This window comes from Bufo bufo, chromosome 8, assembly GCF_905171765.1.
Source record: "Bufo bufo chromosome 8, aBufBuf1.1, whole genome shotgun sequence".
NCBI lineage: Eukaryota > Metazoa > Chordata > Amphibia > Anura > Bufonidae > Bufo > Bufo bufo.
In genome coordinates, this window is record NC_053396.1 from 159,153,176 (window position 1) to 159,171,861 (window position 18,686).

Sequence of the window (18,686 nt, forward strand, 5' to 3'; positions counted from 1 at the left end):
TCACCCGCTACAACAATCAGTGGACAGCACTTTACAGAAAATTTTTGAGAATCATTAGTTCTTGCTCACATCTGTTAAAAAGATGACACCTTATGTGGATAATAAACCGAAGATTATTGCACGCAAGGCACCTTCCTTAAAGGATCAACTTGTACGGAGTCATTTTCAGCGTCCTCTACGTGGGTTGAACAGAGGCGTCAAATTAACCTCTTAAGGACATAGGGCATACAGGTACGCCCTTGTGTCCTGGTACTTAAGGACACAGGGCGTACAGATACGTCCTTTGTATTTTCGATCACCGCCGCACTGCGGGCGGTGATCGGAACCCCGTGCCTGCTCAAATCATTGAGCAGGCACTTGGGGCAAATGCGCCGGGGGGTCCTGTGACCCCCCCCCCCCATGTATGCGATCGCAGAAAACCGCAGGTCAATTCAGACCTGCGGTTTTCTGCGTTTCCGGGTTATTCGGGTCTCTGAAGACCCGATAACCCGGAACAGGATGGTGATGGTGGTGTGATTTCACCCCACCAATCACCATCCAGCGATCCTGAGTGGTGATGGTGACATCACCTCTCAGGATCGCCTCTGATTGGTCTGTGGGCGGGCCGGCGGCAGATTCAAATGATGCAAGCGCTCCTCTCCTCCTCCTTTTGTGTTCCGGAGCTGGAGGAGAGAGGAGCTGCCTGCACATGTCGTCCATCGGTGCCAGCATCACCCCATCTGTGCCCCCAGGACCCGATCTGTGCCCCAGCACCCCCCATCTGAACTTCAGGTACATAGGTAAAGCATAGGGGAAGTTTGGGTTAGGCAGGGAAAAAAAAGGGAAAGTTAGTTTGTAAACTTTTATTGCATCACCCTAAGTTAGGGTGTCTGGGGTCCACAGCACAGCTGTGTGACCCTAGACCCCCCAGGGGTGCTGCCGCTTGCCCCCCTCCCCCCCTTTTTTTGGGGTGCAGTTTTTTTTTGTTTACGCTGACTGTGGCCGGCACTCTTAGCGTCCGGCCACTGTTAGCGCATCGCACACCCCACCGCTGATCAACTTCGGACGGTTGATCAGCGGTTTTGAATTTTTTTTTCCTCATTTGTTGCCCTTTTTTATAATTTCGTTTATTTTTATTTTTTTCTGTTAGTTTTAGGGTGAGTTCGTGAACACCCGTGTCCCCAAACACACGCACACCAAATAAAGTTTTACACAGACGCACATACACACGCAGACACACACTCCCCTATGGCCCGCCGGACGTTCTCGGCTGAGGAGGCATACGCCCAGCTTGCCTCCGACTCCGAGAGTCCTAGTGAGGACGAGGATGACCCCACATTCCTGTTGTCATCCGTGTCCTCCTCATCATCTAGCAATGATGATGAGCCCCCAAGGCGGCAGAGACGCCGCCTGGTGGAGCAAGGGGACCGCCATATTAGGGACCCTGTGGCCCACACTAGTACGAGCAGCTCTGGGGCTCGTACTGGTTTCCCGGCCCACCAGTTAAATCCACCGGAGCACAATGCCGGTGAACTAGTCTGGTGTAGCCCAGAGTGATACGAGCCCGTGATTCCTGATTTTGTAGGCCAATCAGGAATCCAGATTTCCACAGTGGGCTACACTGAATATGACTTTTTTTTTAATTTTTTCAGTGACCCACTGGTAAATCTGATGGTGGAGCAGACGAACCTGTATGCCCAACAGTTCGTTGCTCAACACTCTTTTTGGCCAGGCCCGGTGGCTGGACGCCGGGCAGTGCAGCCGAAATGAGGACATTTTGGGGCCTCGTGCTGCATATGGGCCTGGTCAAGAAACCCAGTGTCAGGCTGTACTGGAGTGGGGATGTCCTATACCAGACCCCACTTTACAGTACGGCCATGACACGCTCCCGGTTTGAGGCCATCCGGAAATGTCTGCATTATTCCGATAATGCAGCATGTCCCCCCCCGAGGTGATCCTGCCTATGACCGTCTGTATAAGATACGGCCGGTCATCGATTACTTTGGGGCCAAATTCATGGACGCCTATGTACCTGGAAGGGAGGTCGCGGTTGATGAGTCTCTCATTGCGTTCAAGGGGAGACTCATTTTCCGCCAGTATGTGCCCTCCAAGCGGGCGAGGTATGGCGTGAAGCTCAGGGTACACTTACAAATTTATTGTATACGAGGGGTGAGATTCCCGGATTCAACTCCCAGAATGTCCCCCCACTCTGGGTGTTACCGGAAAACTTGTGTGGGACCTTATGTACCCACTGCTGGATAAGGGTTACCACCTTTACGTGGATAACTTTTATACCAGTATCTCCTTGTTCCAGTCCCTTGCCGCCAGATCCACGTCCGCTTGTGGGACCGTGCGGAAAAATCAACGCGGCCTCCCTGCCCACCCCCTCCAGGTACCTATCCCCAGGGGTGAGACCCGTGCCCTTACCCCTGGAAACCTGTTGCTGGTCAGGCATAATGACAAGAGGGATATCCTTATGCTGTCCACAATTCATGGTAACGGCATCACCCCTGTCCCTGTGCGACGAGGTACCGCGGCAACGGTCCTCAAGCCCGATTGTATAGTCGACTACTATCGGTATATGGGAGGAGTTGATCTCTCGGATCAAGTCCTCAAGCCATATAACGCCATGCGCAAAACCAGGGCATGGTACAAAAAAGTTGCGGTCTACTTGGTACAGGTTGCCTTGTACAACTCTTTTGTACTATCCCGAAGCGCTGGCAACACAGGGACATTCCTCCAGTTCTATGAGGCAGTCCTCAAGGCCCTGATCTTTTCGGACCGGGAAAGAGCAGGGCGGAGTACCTCGGGAACTGTAGGCACCCGGATGGTCCCTGGCCAACACTTTCCAGGTGTGGTCCCCCATACTGGAAAGAAGGGACGAACCCAAAAAAAGTGCAGAGTGTGTCGCAGGAGGGGGATATGGAAGGACACCACTACTCAGTGCGACACGTGCCCCGATCATCCGGGCCTCTGCATTGACGGTTGCTTCAGGGAGTATCACACTTCCATGGAGTACTAAATTTATATCCCAATTTAGCACTGACATCGTATAAAAAAAACTGGTTCTCAGACTTGAGACACCCAAAAAAACTATAATAGTTTATTAAAAGTAGACATATTAGGTATCGCCGCGTCAGTAATAATCTCCTCTATAAAAAATACCCCCTGACCTAACCCCCCAGATTAACACGGTCCAAAAAAAAAAGGGTGCAAAAAAAGTATTTTTTTTGTCACCTTACATAATAAAAAGTTTAATAGCAAGCGATCAATAAGTCATATAGCCCCCAAAATAGTGCCAATAAAACCGTCGTTTCATCCCGCAAAAAATGAGCCCCCACATAAGCTAATCGGATAAAAAAAAAAAAAAAAATGACTCAGACTTTAGAGATACAAAAAAAAATTTTTTGTATCAAAAAGGATAATATAGTCTAAAACCTAAATAAATGTAAAAAAAGTAGACTTATTAGGTATCGCCGCGTCCGTAAGAATCTCCTCTATAAAAATACCCCATGTCCTAACCCCCCAGATTAACACGGTCAAAAAATAATAAGAAAATAGGTGCAAAAAAAGAATTTTTTTTGTCACCTTACATAACAAAAAGTTTAATAGCAAGCGATAAAAAAGTCATATAGCCCCCAAAATAGTGCCAATAAAACCGTCCGCTCATACCTCAAAAAATTAGCCCCCACATAAGATAATTGGATAAAAAAAATGACACTTAGACTTTAGAGATACCAAAAAAAATTTTTTTTATCAAAAGGGTTAATATAGTCAAAAACCTAAATAATTGTAAAACAAAAGTAGACTTATTAGGTATTGCCGCGTCCGTAAGAATCTCCTCTATAAAAATATCCCATGACCTAACCCCCCAGATTAACACGGTTAAAAAAAAAAAAAAAAAACAGTGCCAAAATCGCTATTTTTGGCACTTTTCCATTTCAATCCGTTTTTTCCGGTAACAAAACAAGGGTTAACAACCAAACAAAAGTTAAAATTTATTACCCTGATACTGCAGTTTACAGAAACGTCACATTTGTGGTCATAAACTGCTGTATCAGTAAAAGGGAGGCCGCAAAAGGAAAGGACCGACATGGTTTCTGGAAAGCCGATTTTGATGGCTTTTTTATTGACACCATGTCCCTTTTGAAGCCCCCCTGATGCCCCACTAGAGTAAAAACTCCCTAAAAGTGACCCCATCTAAGAAACTACACCCTCAAGGTATTCAAAACAGATTATACAAACTTTATTAACCCTTTAGGTGTTAATGGCAAATGGAGATGAAATTTCAGAATTTCAATAAAGATAACCTTGCCTCACAAAAATGTAATATAGAGCAACCAAAAATCATATTTACCCTAAAAATAGTCCCCAAAAAAATGCCACCTTATCCCGTAGTTTCCAAAATGGGGTCACTTTTAGGGAGTTTCTACTCCAGGGGTGCATCAGGGGGGTTGAAACAGGACACGGTGTAAATAATCCGGTCTATAAAAATCAGCCCTCTAAAAACCAAACGGTGCACCTTTCACTCTACGCCCCGCTGTGTGGCCGTACAGTAGTTTACGGCCACATATTGGGTGTTTCTGTAAACGGCAGAGTCAGGGCAATAAATATACAGTCTTGTTTGGCTGTTAACCCTTGCTTTGTTAGTGGAAAAAATGGGTTAAAATGAAAAATTAGACAAAAAAATGAAATTCTCAAATTTCATCCCCATTTGCCAATAACTCTTGTGCAACACCTAAAGGGTTAACATCGTATGTAAAATCAGTTTTGAATACCTTGAGGGGTGTAGTTTCTTAGGTGTGGTCATTTTTGGGTGGTTTCTATTCAAGATTTGCTTCTAAACTTCTAAGCCTTATAACATCCCCAAAAAATAAAATAAGTCAAACATGAAGTAGACATATGGGGAATGTAAAGTCATCACAATTTTTGGGGGTATTACTATGTATTACAGAAGTAGAGAAACTGAAACTTTGAAATTTGCAAATTTTTCTAAATTTTTCGTAAATTAGGTATTTTTTTGTGCAAAAAAAAATATTTTTTTTTACTTCATTTTACCAGTGTCATGAAGTACAATATGTGACGAAAAAACAATCTCAGAATGGCCTGGATAAGTCAAAGCGTTTTAAAGTTATCAGCACTTAAAGTGACACTGGTCAGATTTGCAAAAAAATGGCCAAGTCCTTAAGGTGAAATAAGGCTGTGTCCCTAAGGGGTTAAAGGGCACACATCCGTGTGGCCAATGCAATGTCTGTTCATTCATGCTGGGCAAGGATAACTTCTCAAATGGTAAGGAATGTATATGCCTTAAACAATATGTCAACTGCCGCACAAGAAATGTTGTTTATGCAATTATTTGCCCATGCAAGAAATTGTATGTAGGACAGACCTCACAGGAATTGCAGAAACGAATTCAACAGCATATGTCGAACATTGCTTTGGCTGCTCGGGACAGGGCGGAAAAGGAGAAACCACTCACTTCTGTGGCAACACACTTCCTGGATCACCATGGAGGCAAGTATGATGGCCTCCAGGTGGTGGGTTTAGAAAAGGTTCACTATAATATTAGGGGGACACATATGACACAATGTTTGCTTAAAGCTGAATCCCGATGGATTTATAATTTGGAATGTTTGTCTCCACAGGGTCTTAATGAGGAACTTTTGTTCACTGGTTTTTATACTAGGTAATTTATTGTATGTTTTATTTTATTCACTCTTTTGTTTATTATATTTTCTTGTAGATGTTTTTCGCTCGCACGCACGGGTATTGATTGCACACTTCACTTGGTGTACCTTGGATATTCTTCTCCTTTCCCTCCTTGGAATACCTCCGTATTGGCTATAAAAAATAAGGAAGTAAAATCAACTAAACCAACAATAATAAGTATAAATTAAGTAATAAGTATGAATTATGTAGATTAAAAAATAATGTATAAAATAACCAATATAAATTATACTTAATAATTGACACAATTGATAGTGATTTAAAAGTAAGGGGTTCCAATACATATATATATATTTTTTTATATATACACCAATCATGGTCACTGCGATGTATATTGTGTGGATTCTGCTTATACTATGTATGCACACCTTATTCACTCCTTCCCATTTCTCTTGGGTGATGTTTTATTAGCACATTTTCAATATGTATATATATAGGGGTTCATGCTTACTATCTGCCCCCTCATAGGGTATCTATTCACGTTATTATTAATGTCCTATCCTTTGTTTGTTTCCCCTCCCCTTTTTGTCCTCTTGCTCATATGGGTTTTCATGCTTACGGGTCAAACCTCCATTGCGTGACGCTGCTTCCGATCCATGAAACGCAGCGCGCGCTTTGATCCAGCGCGATACGCTGTTTCCGCCCCCTTTGGAACGCGGCGCACGCTGGTTCAACTGATCAACGCATACTCACTCATGCGCAGATGGCAGTTCCGCCCGCCGCTTCTCTCGGCGCGCATTTCTGCCTCTGCGCCAAGCCCATACTGACGACCAGCACCTCCTCCTTTTTGCTGGGGGGGTTGCTCCAACAGACCACATGTACGCCCACACCACAGGTGATTATTATTATTTCATTATTATGTATATATATATATATAAGTTCATATGTGATACACAAGCAGGCACCCCTGAGGAAGCCAGCAGAGCCTGGCGATACGCGTTGGGCTTGTTTTCCCTGTCCACCACGCACACTCCCACCATGTTACTTCCATGATAAGTATTCTACTTATATCATTCATGTTGATGGATTTCATGCACTTTAATTGTATCCTACTTACTCATGTGGGATGATGCTCATGTTTTTGTGGTAGAGTCAGGGTGGCGTGTGGTACGCATTTGGTCCACATAGCCATGATTTATTGTATTCAATGATTTTAATCTGTCTCTGTTGTGTCTGTTGTCTTGAATAAATTTGATATATTTTTTAGATGTGTGGCTCTTATCTCGGTATTCTTTTTCTCCTTTGGTTTACATTGAATGTTTTATACCGTGTGCCAGCACTCTTGTTCTAATTTTGATGTGCCCCCGCCTTTCAGATTTCTAAACACCTTTCACCTAGTCATTGTGATAAAACAGGATTCAAGTGATACTTTGCCCTTTGTCTTGATGAAGACAATGTTTGCTTATGGACATCTGTGTTTACAATCCCCCTTCCCGAGATCTTCTGAGAAACAGTTAATTAACTTCACACCAGTCTCACTCTCTGACATAGCACTTTGAAACTACAGTACATTGGAATTTCCACCTCAATTCTAACACTAAATGAATATCCCTTTATCAAACTTCTAGTTATATAAAACACCCAATTTTATTACATATCATATAAAATCCCCAAATCCATTCATATGAGGATTAATATAAACATTACAATAAATACTAAATTATATTCTTTTTAGTCACTGAAAATAAAGTAAAACTCAGCACATTTCTATTTGGTTACCTATCTGTGTAACTACAGACAGCATTTTATGATACGTCTCTGTAAAGGCATAAAGACTTTTATGATATGTGTTAAACACCCTCCTCTCAAGAGAATACTTATAGAAACATTTCTGCACAAATCCTTTATCTCGGAGTTAGGGATTCTAAGTCCAAAGTGTTTGAACTCATATTGCCCTTTTGACAAAATCAGACAAGATGGCTTCTCCTTATGTTCATTTCCATATATCTGTATAGGGCTAATACTATGGACTCTTTTTATATCCAATAGTTCTGACAAATCTCCACCCTTTTTCCTACGTTAGTAAAGTGTCAACTTTAGACTTAAAGGGAACCTGTCACCTGGATTTTGGTTATAGAGCTGAGGACATGGGTTGCTAGATCGCCGCTAGCACATCCGCAATACCCAGTCCCCATAGCTCTGAGTGCTTTTATTGTGTAAAAAAAAACGATTTGATACATATGCAAATTAACCTGAGATGAGCCAGAGCTTGAAAATATGACTCTTCTCTGGTCACAGAAGTAAGATATGATTAATTTGCATAAAAGGCGGGAAGTACAAAAATGCATAATACTTATTGAATTCATCTGCAAATGAAATTAAAAGTGTAATTTATATGTTTAGGGTAACAATGAACATTTAGAAACGCTCAGTGAGGGTACCATAGTAGAGATGACAGGTTCCCTTTAACTGGGAAAAAGGTCAGAAGAAATATCAAGTCCATCAAAATATATATTTTTAATTTGCACTGTATTAATATTATTATAATATATATTTTGATTTACCACTGCCTTCTATTTGTCGTCAAACTTAGTGCAGATCACAAGCTTTATTGGCTTGGTCTTTATGACTGTAAGTTAGAATCTCCTCCCTTACAGATTCTAATTTATTTACATAAAGAATATAGACTGTTAATCAGAGCAGTATAAATATTCTGACAGTCCTCCTCAACCGTTTCTGGGTTAGGAGCCTCACAACTCGCAACACCAGCTCCCACGCCACTCTCCTCATCACTACTTGCTCTCCTAGCGGAGGAAGCGGCAGGTGTCTCCTCCACATCTTGGCTGGCCAGTAGCTGCTAACTGTCCTCTAGTAGCTCGTCCTCGCTGTATAGTGGGGCTGAGCCCTCAGCATATAATACTCGGTGAATTAATAGATGTCGTATATCTGGACTTCTCCAAAGCATTTGACACTGTACTGCATAAAAGGTTAGTATATAAAATGAGAATGCTTGGACTGGGAGAAAATGTCTGTATGTGGGTAAGCAACTGGCTCAGTAATAGAAAACAGAGGGTGGTTATTAACGATACACATTCAGATTTGGTCACTGTCACTATTGTGGTACCTCAGGGGTCAGTATTGGGCCCTATTCTCTTTAATGTATTGATTAATGATCTTGTAGAAGGCTTGCACAGTAAAATATAAATTTTTGCAGATGACAATAAACTGTGTAAAGTAATTAGCACAGAAGAGGGAAAAATGGCGTGGTGTTAAACAAGCAGGAAGTGCTCAAACCCATATGCAGTTGTGCATGTGTATACTGGGGAGCAAATCCTGCACTTGTAGCCCGTTGCTAGGGGGTAACTGGTGAGTTGGTTATGAGTTGGACCTTACGCTCCTGTAATTCGCCCACTGGCTCCTGGTATTGCCCATATGGCAGAGGTAGGTGAGTGTTAGGTCCCGAGCTACTTGAGAAACCTTGGCGCGGTGCTCGTGCAGTGTGCCAGGGCTCCCTAAGGATGATGTGGGCGTGAGCATACTAGTGATAAGGTGCCGAGGATAGTAGTACTCACGATTTAGTTGTCCCTTGGGGGCCGGCAGTGCAGTGGATGGGAAGACAGCACAAAATCCTCCAGGGCACTCTCGGTTGCAGGGAACACCAGCCAGATGTTGGTTAAGGTGCCCTTGATGGTAATTGGTGTAAGGTGCTTTTGCGACTGGGCCCTGTGTTCGTGACGCCAGCACCGTTAGGTGCAAATGTTGAGAGTAATGGTAGTAAGAATGAGGAGTCAGTAGTTGTAAACCAGTTGAACATTTACCGAAGAATAAATAGTTTCTGGACAGTTGGTACAGTTCTTCAATGGAAAGCATTTAGCATAGCATAAGTAATAATAAGTTGACTTGTAATCCTATTATCAGGCAATGGCAGTTGTCAATGGAGGGATTCTTCTAATGCTGATACTTTACAGGCAAGGATCCTGGTGGTAATCCTAAATTCACTCTTTACAGCAATCTGGCACTAAAGATGCTAATATATATATAGTTACTATGAGCTATCCTTTAAGGGCGATCTCCCTTGTGGCAGGCAAACACATCTGCTTCATTATTTGGCAGGATACTCTTATGAATAGGTTTTTACCCTATGACCCGCAAGGCTTGTGTAGTGGATAAGGACAATTATGGCCTTAATCATCGAGTTGTGTCCAGGCACTCGGAAAGCTACTCCTGGTCACTTGTGCTAATGAGGTCCTTAAGTTTAGCTGTTACCCTCGCCAGGCTATCTGCATCTTGGTGTATAGACTTACTGTCTGGTGCTTGGTTTCTGTAGTTATCCTCTTCAGGCTTGATCAGGGCCCAGAGGAAAGGAACACAGCTACATGGTGACTTTAACCTGTCTCTCTCCTCCATGAGCTTGCTTCTTCTCACCAACTACTAACTAACATCCTCTCTCTACATTCTAATGTGCTCTCAGCTAGACACCCCCCACTATATATATTATGTGGTGCCAGCACCACCTAGGGGCGAATAGGTGGGATTACATTGCCAGCCACATAATAGAGAATACCATACAATGTAATTACAGATGTTTGAAGCGCCCCTCTTACACACATATGTGGGATGCTGCACTCGGGCTCAGATATATCCTCCACAGTAGGATATGTTGGCTAATCTCTCAATTTTAACATCAGTATGAGGGTTTAGTAAGCCCGCAGAGTGCAGCTGTCTTTGCAAATGTTATTATATTGTTACATCAAAGGGGGCATAGCTGCCCGTGATGAGAACATACAGTCTTGTGAAAAAATTAGGACACCCTTTGAAAGCATGTGGTTTTTTGTAACATTTTTAATAAATGGTTATTTCATCTCCGTTTCAACAATACAGAGAGATTAAAGTAATCCAACTAAACAAAGAAAACTGAAGAAAAGTCTTTTCAAGATCTTCTGTAAATGTCATTCTACAAAAATGCCTATTCTAACTGAGGAAAAAGATAGGACACCCTTGCCCCTAATAGCGAGTGTTACCTCCTTTGGCTGAAATAACTGCAGTGAGACGGTTCTTGTAGCCATCTACCAGTCTTCGACATCGGTCTGAGGAAATTTTACCCCACTCCTCAATGCAGAACTTTTTCAGCTGTGAGATGTTTGAGGGGTTTCTTGCACGTACAGCCCTTTTCAAGTCACCCCACAGCATCTCAATGGGATTCAAATCTGGACTTTGACTTGGCCATTCCAGGACTCTCCATTTCTTCTTTTTCAGCCAATCTTTGGTTGATTTACTAGTATGTTTTGGGTCATTGTCATGTTGCATGGTCCAGTTCCGCTTCAGCTTTAATTTTCTAACTGATGGTCTCACATGTTCTTCAAGCACCTTCTGATACACAGTAGAATTCATCGTGGATTCTATGATGGTGAGCTGACCAGGTCCTGCTGCAGCAAAGCAGCCCCAAACCATGACACTTCCACCTCCATGCTTCACAGTTGGTATGAGGTTCTTTTCTTGGAATGCTGTGTTTGGTTTACGCCAAACATGTCCTCTGCTGTTGTGTCCAAATAATTCAATTTTGGACTCATCTGTCCAAAGAACATTATTCCAGAAGTCCTGGTCTTTGTCAACTTTATCGCTGGCAAATGTCAGTCTGGCCTCGATGTTTCTCTTGGAAAGCAAAGGTTTCCTCCTTGCACACCTCCCATGCAAGTTAAACTTGTACAGTCTCTTTCTGATTGTAGAGGCATGTACTTCTACATCAACAGTAGCCAGAGCCTGCTGTAGTTCTCGAGATGACACTTTAGGGTTTTTGGATACCTCTTTTAGCATCTTGCGGTCTGCTCTTGGGGTGAACTTGCTGGGGCGACCAGTCCTGGGCATGTTGGCAGTTGTTTTGAAAGCCCTCCACTTGTAGACTATCTTCCGGACAGTGGAATGGCTGATTTCAAAATCTTTTGAGATCTTTTTAAATCCCTTCCCAGACTCATAGGCTGCTACAGTCTTTTTTCTGAAGTCCTCTGACAGCTCTTTTGCTCTCACCATGGTGCTCACTCTCACTTCAACAGTCAGGAGCACACCAAACTAAATGTCTGAGGTTTAAATAGGGCAAGCCTCATTCAACATGCAGAGTAACGATCTACTAATTATGTGCACCTGGTGTGATATACCTGTGTGAGATCTGAGCCAATTTAAGAGGGAATACATGTGAGGGTGTCCTATCTTTTTCCTCAGTTAGAATAGGCATTTTTGTAGAATGACATTTACAGAAGATCTTGAAAAGACTTTTCTTCAGTTTTCTTTGTTTAGTCGGATTACTTTAATCTCTCTGTATTGTTGAAACGGAGATGAAATAACCATTTATTAAAAATGTTACAAAAAACCACATGCTTTCAAAGGGTGTCCTAATTTTTTCACATGACTGTAGTCCTGACACTTTTCAAATCACTAGTCAGACAACACATGGAGTACTGTGTACAGTTCTGGGCTCCTGTGAACAGGGCAGACAAAGCAGAGCTGAAGAGGGTACAGAGGAGCGCAACTAAAGTAATAACTGGAATGGGTGGACTACAGTACCCTGATAGATTATCAAAATCAGGGCTATTAACTTTAGAAAAAAGAGGACTGAGGGGAGATCTAATAACTATGTGTAAATATATCAGGGGTTAGTACAGAGATCTCTCCCATCATCTATTTATCCCCAGGACTGTGACTATGATGAGGGGACATCCTCTGCGTCTGGAGGAAAGAAGGTTTGTACACAAACATAGAAGAGGATTCTTTACGATAAGAGCAGTGAAACTATGGAACTCTCTGCCTGAGGAGGTGGTGATGGTGAGTTCACTAAAAGAGTCCAAGAGGGGCCTGGATGTATTTCTGGAGCGTAATAATATTACATGCTATAGCTACTAGAGAGGGGTCGTTGATCCAGGGAGTTATTCTGATTGCCGGATTGGAGTCAGGAAGGAATATTTTTCCCCTTAGGTGGAGAAAATTGGCTTCTACCTCACAGGGTTTTTTTTTTGCCTTCCTCTGAATCAACTTGTAGGATAACAGGCCGAACTACAGGGTGGGCCATTTATATGGATACACCTTAATAAAATGGGAAAGGTTGGTGATATTAACTTCCTGTTTGTGGCACATTAGTATATGTGAGGGGGGAAACTTTTCAAGATGGGTGGTGACCATGGCGGACATTTTGAAGTTGGCCATTTTGAATCCAACTTTTGTTTTTTCAAAAGGAAGAGGGTCATGTGACACATCAAACTTATTGGGAATTTCACAAGAAAAACAATGGTGTGCTTGGTTTTAACGTAACTTTATTCTTTCATTAGTTATTTACAAGTTTCTGACCACTTATAAAATGTGTCAATGTGCTGCCTATTGTGTTGGATTGTCAATGCAACCCTCTTCTCCCACTCTTCACACACTGATAGAAACACCGCAGGAGAAATGCTAGCACAGGCTTCCAGTATCCGTAGTTTCAGGTGCTGCACATCTCGTATCTTCACAGCATAGACTATTGCCTGGCTGTTCTCTGTCTGACATACTGTTAGATCAAATAAATCAATAAATAAATAAATCGGAAATTTAAACACCCCAAAAAAGTCAGTCATTTTTTTACTTCACCACGCAATGGCTAATAAGCTCTTTTTCCCCCACTAATACACGCAAAAAAGGCCTGTCATTTTCTCACTTCACCACACAACGGCAAATACTTTTTTTGTGCCACTAATACATGCAAAAAAAGGCTTTAGAACATATAACTGCACTGCTGAACGGCAAATATATTTTTCTTTTTTCCTGTTATACACTCCACAAAAGGCTTTAGAACATATAACTGCACCGCTGAATGGCAAATAGGCCCTTATTTTTTTCCACTTATACATGACACAAATTGCTTTAGAACATATAACTGCACCGCTGAACGGCAAATGTATTTTTCTTTTTTTCACTTATACAGGGCACAAACGGCTTTGGAACATATAACTGCATCGCTTAATGGCAAATAGTTTTTTTATTTTTTTCCACTTATACACGACACAAAAGGCTTTAGAACATAACTGCACCACTGAACGGCAAATATATTTTTCTTTTGCCACTAATACACAACAAAAAGGGCTTTAGAACATATAACTGCACCGCTGAACGGCAAATAATTTTTTTTTTGTGCCACTAATACACGCCAAAAAGGGCTGTAATTTTCGCACTTTACCACAAAACGGCTAATAAGCCCTTTTTCTCCCACTAATACAAGCCAAAAAATGCTTTAGAACATATAACTGCACCGCACAAGGGTAAATAAGATGTAAAAATATTTCCTTGTAATAAACCCTGTTAATGGCTGTATCAAACAGCACTTGCACCCCAATAACAAGAACGGTTTGCTGGAATTACAGAGCTGTATAATGGCAATTTGGATCCCCAGTCAGTGCAGCAAGGTGTAATAGGATAGTTTCTATTACCCAGGCTGTCACACCCCCTACTGAACCCTGTTCTACAGTACATAAATTCTGTGGAATGATTCCTCCCTATCCTTTCCCTACACCTTGAATAATATTTCATTTTTTTAGCACAATGAAGTCTTTCCTAGCACTGTCCCTAGCGCCTGCTGACATCTCTCCCTGCACTAAGTACACTGGAAAATGGCAGAATCCAAGATGGCTGAGGCTATTTATAGGGCTGTGACATCACAGGGCTGGCTGGCTGCTGATTGACTGCATGCATGGCATTATGGGTGATCCTTGCTCCATGTCCTCACACTTGGAGCAGCCATTTTAGGAAAAAATGTGATTCGTTACCACGAAGCGTGAGGAAATTCAGATTCTGTGCGAATCTAATTTTTCCTGAAATTCGGATCAAATTCCACTTCGTCAATTTTGATTCGCTCATCTCTAGTCATGACAGAGATCTGTTTAATGATCTATTAATCCCGATGTCTGTAACCAGACAAAGAAGCATCCTCTACATGTAAAGGAAAGAAGGTTTAGCAATATAGAAAGGGGTTAATGTAAGAGCAGCGAGACTATGGACTGTCAGAGGAGGCTGGTGTTATGGCGGTGGTCTATGCCCACCACTATTCCTCTCCTGTTGGTCACTGCCTCGTTCACCAGCTTCATAGCTGCAGGCCCCTTCTGTTTGGTTTCGCTGGTATCTTCCCATTCCTGCCTGGCATTCCCGACCACCAGAGTGTGTGTGCTACTTCTGTCTCTTAAATAGCCAATGAACCATAATCTTCCATAGCCGATGTTGGAAGGTGCCTGAGCAATAGGTTCTCATATTAGTTTCCTGTTAAGGTGTGCCATTTTTGTTTGCCTCTTCCATGTACCTGACCTTATGCCTGGATTACATGTATGCCTGTCCTGACTTCAGCATGTTCCTGACTCTGGTTGTAGCCTGATCCCTCATTGCTCTGCATCACTGTCTCCTGACCCCCAGGGGTCAGCAATCAACCAAGACTACTCCAAGAGATATCAGGCTGGTGGTTCCCCTGCAGCAAAGTCCAGATCCCTGTATAGAGGTTAGAGGATGAATACGTATGGAGATACTTAGATAACAGCCATAGGAGTAGTCCCAAACTAAATCTGTTCAAGTGAAATAGTGAGTCCACACCTACTTCGTTATAGCTGGGATAGTTAATTAATTAATTGATTTTGAAAGGGATCTGCATGCCTTATTTGATAGAATAATAATATCACAAGTTAGAGTTTCTAATTTATTCTGATTTACATATTTGGAGTCAAGAAGGATTTTCTCCCCTAAAATAAAGTAATAACTTCTGCTGCAATTTTTTCCCCTTCTTCTGCAATGTTGCAGGATAAGTTGAACAGAGTAAGGGTGGGTTCACACTAGCGTTAGCGATTCCGTTACGGCTTTCCGTTGTAACATGGTTATAACGGAAAATGACGGAATCCATAAGACGGAAGGACGGATCCGTTCTTCTGCCCAAAGACTTGTATTATGACAGAATGCAAAACGGAAGCTTTTAAAAGATAGATCAAAACGGATCCGTCCGGGTCCCGTTATGCAAGACGGAAAACAAAGTCCTGTCTTGCATAACGAATCCGTTATGCTTTCCTATAGACTTCTATTAGGAGGGAAAGCAAACGGAATGCCTTTTAAAGGCTTCCGTTTTGCATTCTGTCTGGGCATTCCGTTATTTTCCGTTATAACCATGTTATAACGGAAAGGCATAACAGAAACCCTAATGCTAGTGTGAACCCACCCTAACTAATATCTGTTATCAACCTCATTATATAACCCGCAAAGACTGTAGCGGATATCATACCCTCAGCCATACTAGTTACACTCATGTTTAAGAGTCAGAATTATTAGACAAAGAAACATCCCCTTTGCTGAAAATGATTTTTTCTTTTATGATAGAATATACAAGACATAAGAACACTGGCAGAGTGACACCCAGTGCTCGGATATTACATAGCAGCAAACAGTCATTCCATTGTCTTGCCTGGAAGGTTAGATTACTTGGGTGCTTCTAGATATTTTCTGATTAATTTTTAAAAATGGATAAATACCTAAGCAAATGGATAAAATTAGTTTATTTTTTTGCATGCATATAACAGTAACAGCCATCCATTCATTCTTTTATTCATTAATTTTTCTGTGCATTCATTCAGCCGATTATATTGTAGCGATCAATATACTAGTCACTAATGCCGGCCATACATTATTATTATTTATTTTAAAGCACCATTAATTCCATGGCGCTGTACATCCAGATGGGGTTACAGAAAAATAAAAATACAATAAACAAGAAACTATTAATAGACTTGTACAGAGGGGCAGAGGACCCTGTCAGCAAGACAGGGGTGGGATTAAAAATTTTAACAACAGGTTCTCTACTCAACGGCGGACATGCAGCGTCACGACACATGTTTACATGTACATACACCATATATATGCAAAACACATAAACATAAATACACCATATACATAGTACACATACATAAATACACTATATATACACTATACACACATACCACCCCACATTTTAAAAGCCTAAGAAGCTAAACAATGAATGGAAGCGCTTATCTCCAGCTGGCGCCGCCAGAGCACCAGATCGGGATTCAGCCGGTAACACGGTTCTCCGATCCGACTGTAATTTTAACCACCAAATCTGAGGAACCTGAGGGAACTGGCTGAATCCCATGCCTGCCGCAAGAGCTTACAATCTACAAGGTAGCGGGAGAACACAGTGGGTGAGGGTATAGGCTGCTCATGTGGCTGACAGTATGCTCATTGCAGATGGTAGGCTTTCCTGAAGAGGTGGGTTTTCAGGTTACTCTTGAAGCTTTGGATGTTAGGAGAGAGCTTGATGCGCTGAGGTAGTGAGTTCCAGAGTAGAGGAGAGGCACGTGCGAAATCTTGTAGTCGATTGTATGAAGAATAGATGAGAGGAGAACAGACAAGGAGGTCTTGTGAGGATCTGAGATTACGTGTGGGAATGTATCGAGAAAGCAGGTGAGAGATGTAAGGAGGGGACAGGTTGTGGACGGCCTTATATGTAGTTGTTAGTATTTTAAACTGAATTCTCTGGCCATTGTGGAGCCAGTGAAGGGATTGGCAGAGGGGAGAGCCAGAGGAGAAACGAGGGGAGAGTTGGAAAGTTGTTGGCTTAAAACTCTCTCTCCCAACATCCCTATAAACATGCACCCTTAAATCCACTGGAATGTATGGACATTTCACTGCGGAGATAGGAATAAGACGCTACATTCAATAAAATGGCTCCAGAGTAGGTGGGTCCCTAGTGGCTGATGGGATAACCACAATATGCTATCAATTAGCTTTACGACTTATGGATGTCATAGAGGAGGTTCCTTGCTTGAGACCCCTCTATGTCTATAAAGCTTCTTTCACACGAGCAAGTTTTCCGTCAGGGTGTGAAGCGTGAACCAAATGCATAGCATCCGGACTGAATCCTGACCCATTCATTTCAAGTTTTTCTGTTTTTATTCATGTGCGTGAAAAATGCATCAAAAACTGATTGCATCTGCGCAGAAAAAACTGAAACACTGAACGCAATTGCAGGCAAAACTGAACTTGTGTGCAAAACCATCAGTTTTTTCCTGAACAGACCCTGAGAGAATCCGTAACACTCGTGTGAAAGAGGCCTAAGGCCTCTTTCACACGGGCGTTGCGGAAAAATGTCCGGGTGCGTTGCGGGAACACCCGCGATTTTTCCGCGCGAGTGCAAAACCTTGTAATGCGTTTTGCACTCGCGTGAGAAAAATCGCGCGTGTTTGGTACCCAAACCCGAACTTCTTCACAGAAGTTCGGGCTTGGGATCGGTGTTCTGTAAATAGTATTATTTTCCCTTATAACATGGTTATAAGGGAAAATAATAGCATTCTGAATACAGAATGCTAAGTAAAACAGGGCTGGAGGGTGTTAAAAAAAATAAAAAATCATTTAACTCACCTTAATCCACTTGCTCGCGATGCCGGGCATCTCCGTCTGACTCTTTTACTGTCTAGGACCTGTGGAGAGCATTAACTATAGTTTAAGGACCTGGGATGACGTCACTCCGGTCATCACATGGTACGTCACATGATCTTTTACCATGGTGAATCACCATGGTAAAAGATCATGTGACGTACCATGTGATGACCGGAGTGACGTCATCCCAGGTCCTTAAACGATAGTTAATGCTCTCCACAGGTCCTAGACAGTAAAAGAGTCAGACGGAGATGCCGGCTACGCGAGCAAGTGGATAAAGGTGAGTTAAATGACTTTTTATTTTTTTTAACCCCTCTAGCCCTGTTTTACTTAGCATTCTGTATTCAGAATGCTATTATTTTCCCTTATAACCATGTTATAAGGGAAAATAATAAGGTTCGGGTCTCCATCCCGATCGTCTCCTAGCAACCGTGCGTGAAAATCGCACCGCATCCGCACTTGCTTGCGGATGCTTGCGATTTTCACGCAACCCCATTCATTTCTATGGGGCCTGCGTTACGTAAAAAACGCACAAATAGGAGCATGCTGCGATTTTCACGCAACGCAAAAGTGATGCGTGAAAATCACCGCTCGTGTGCACA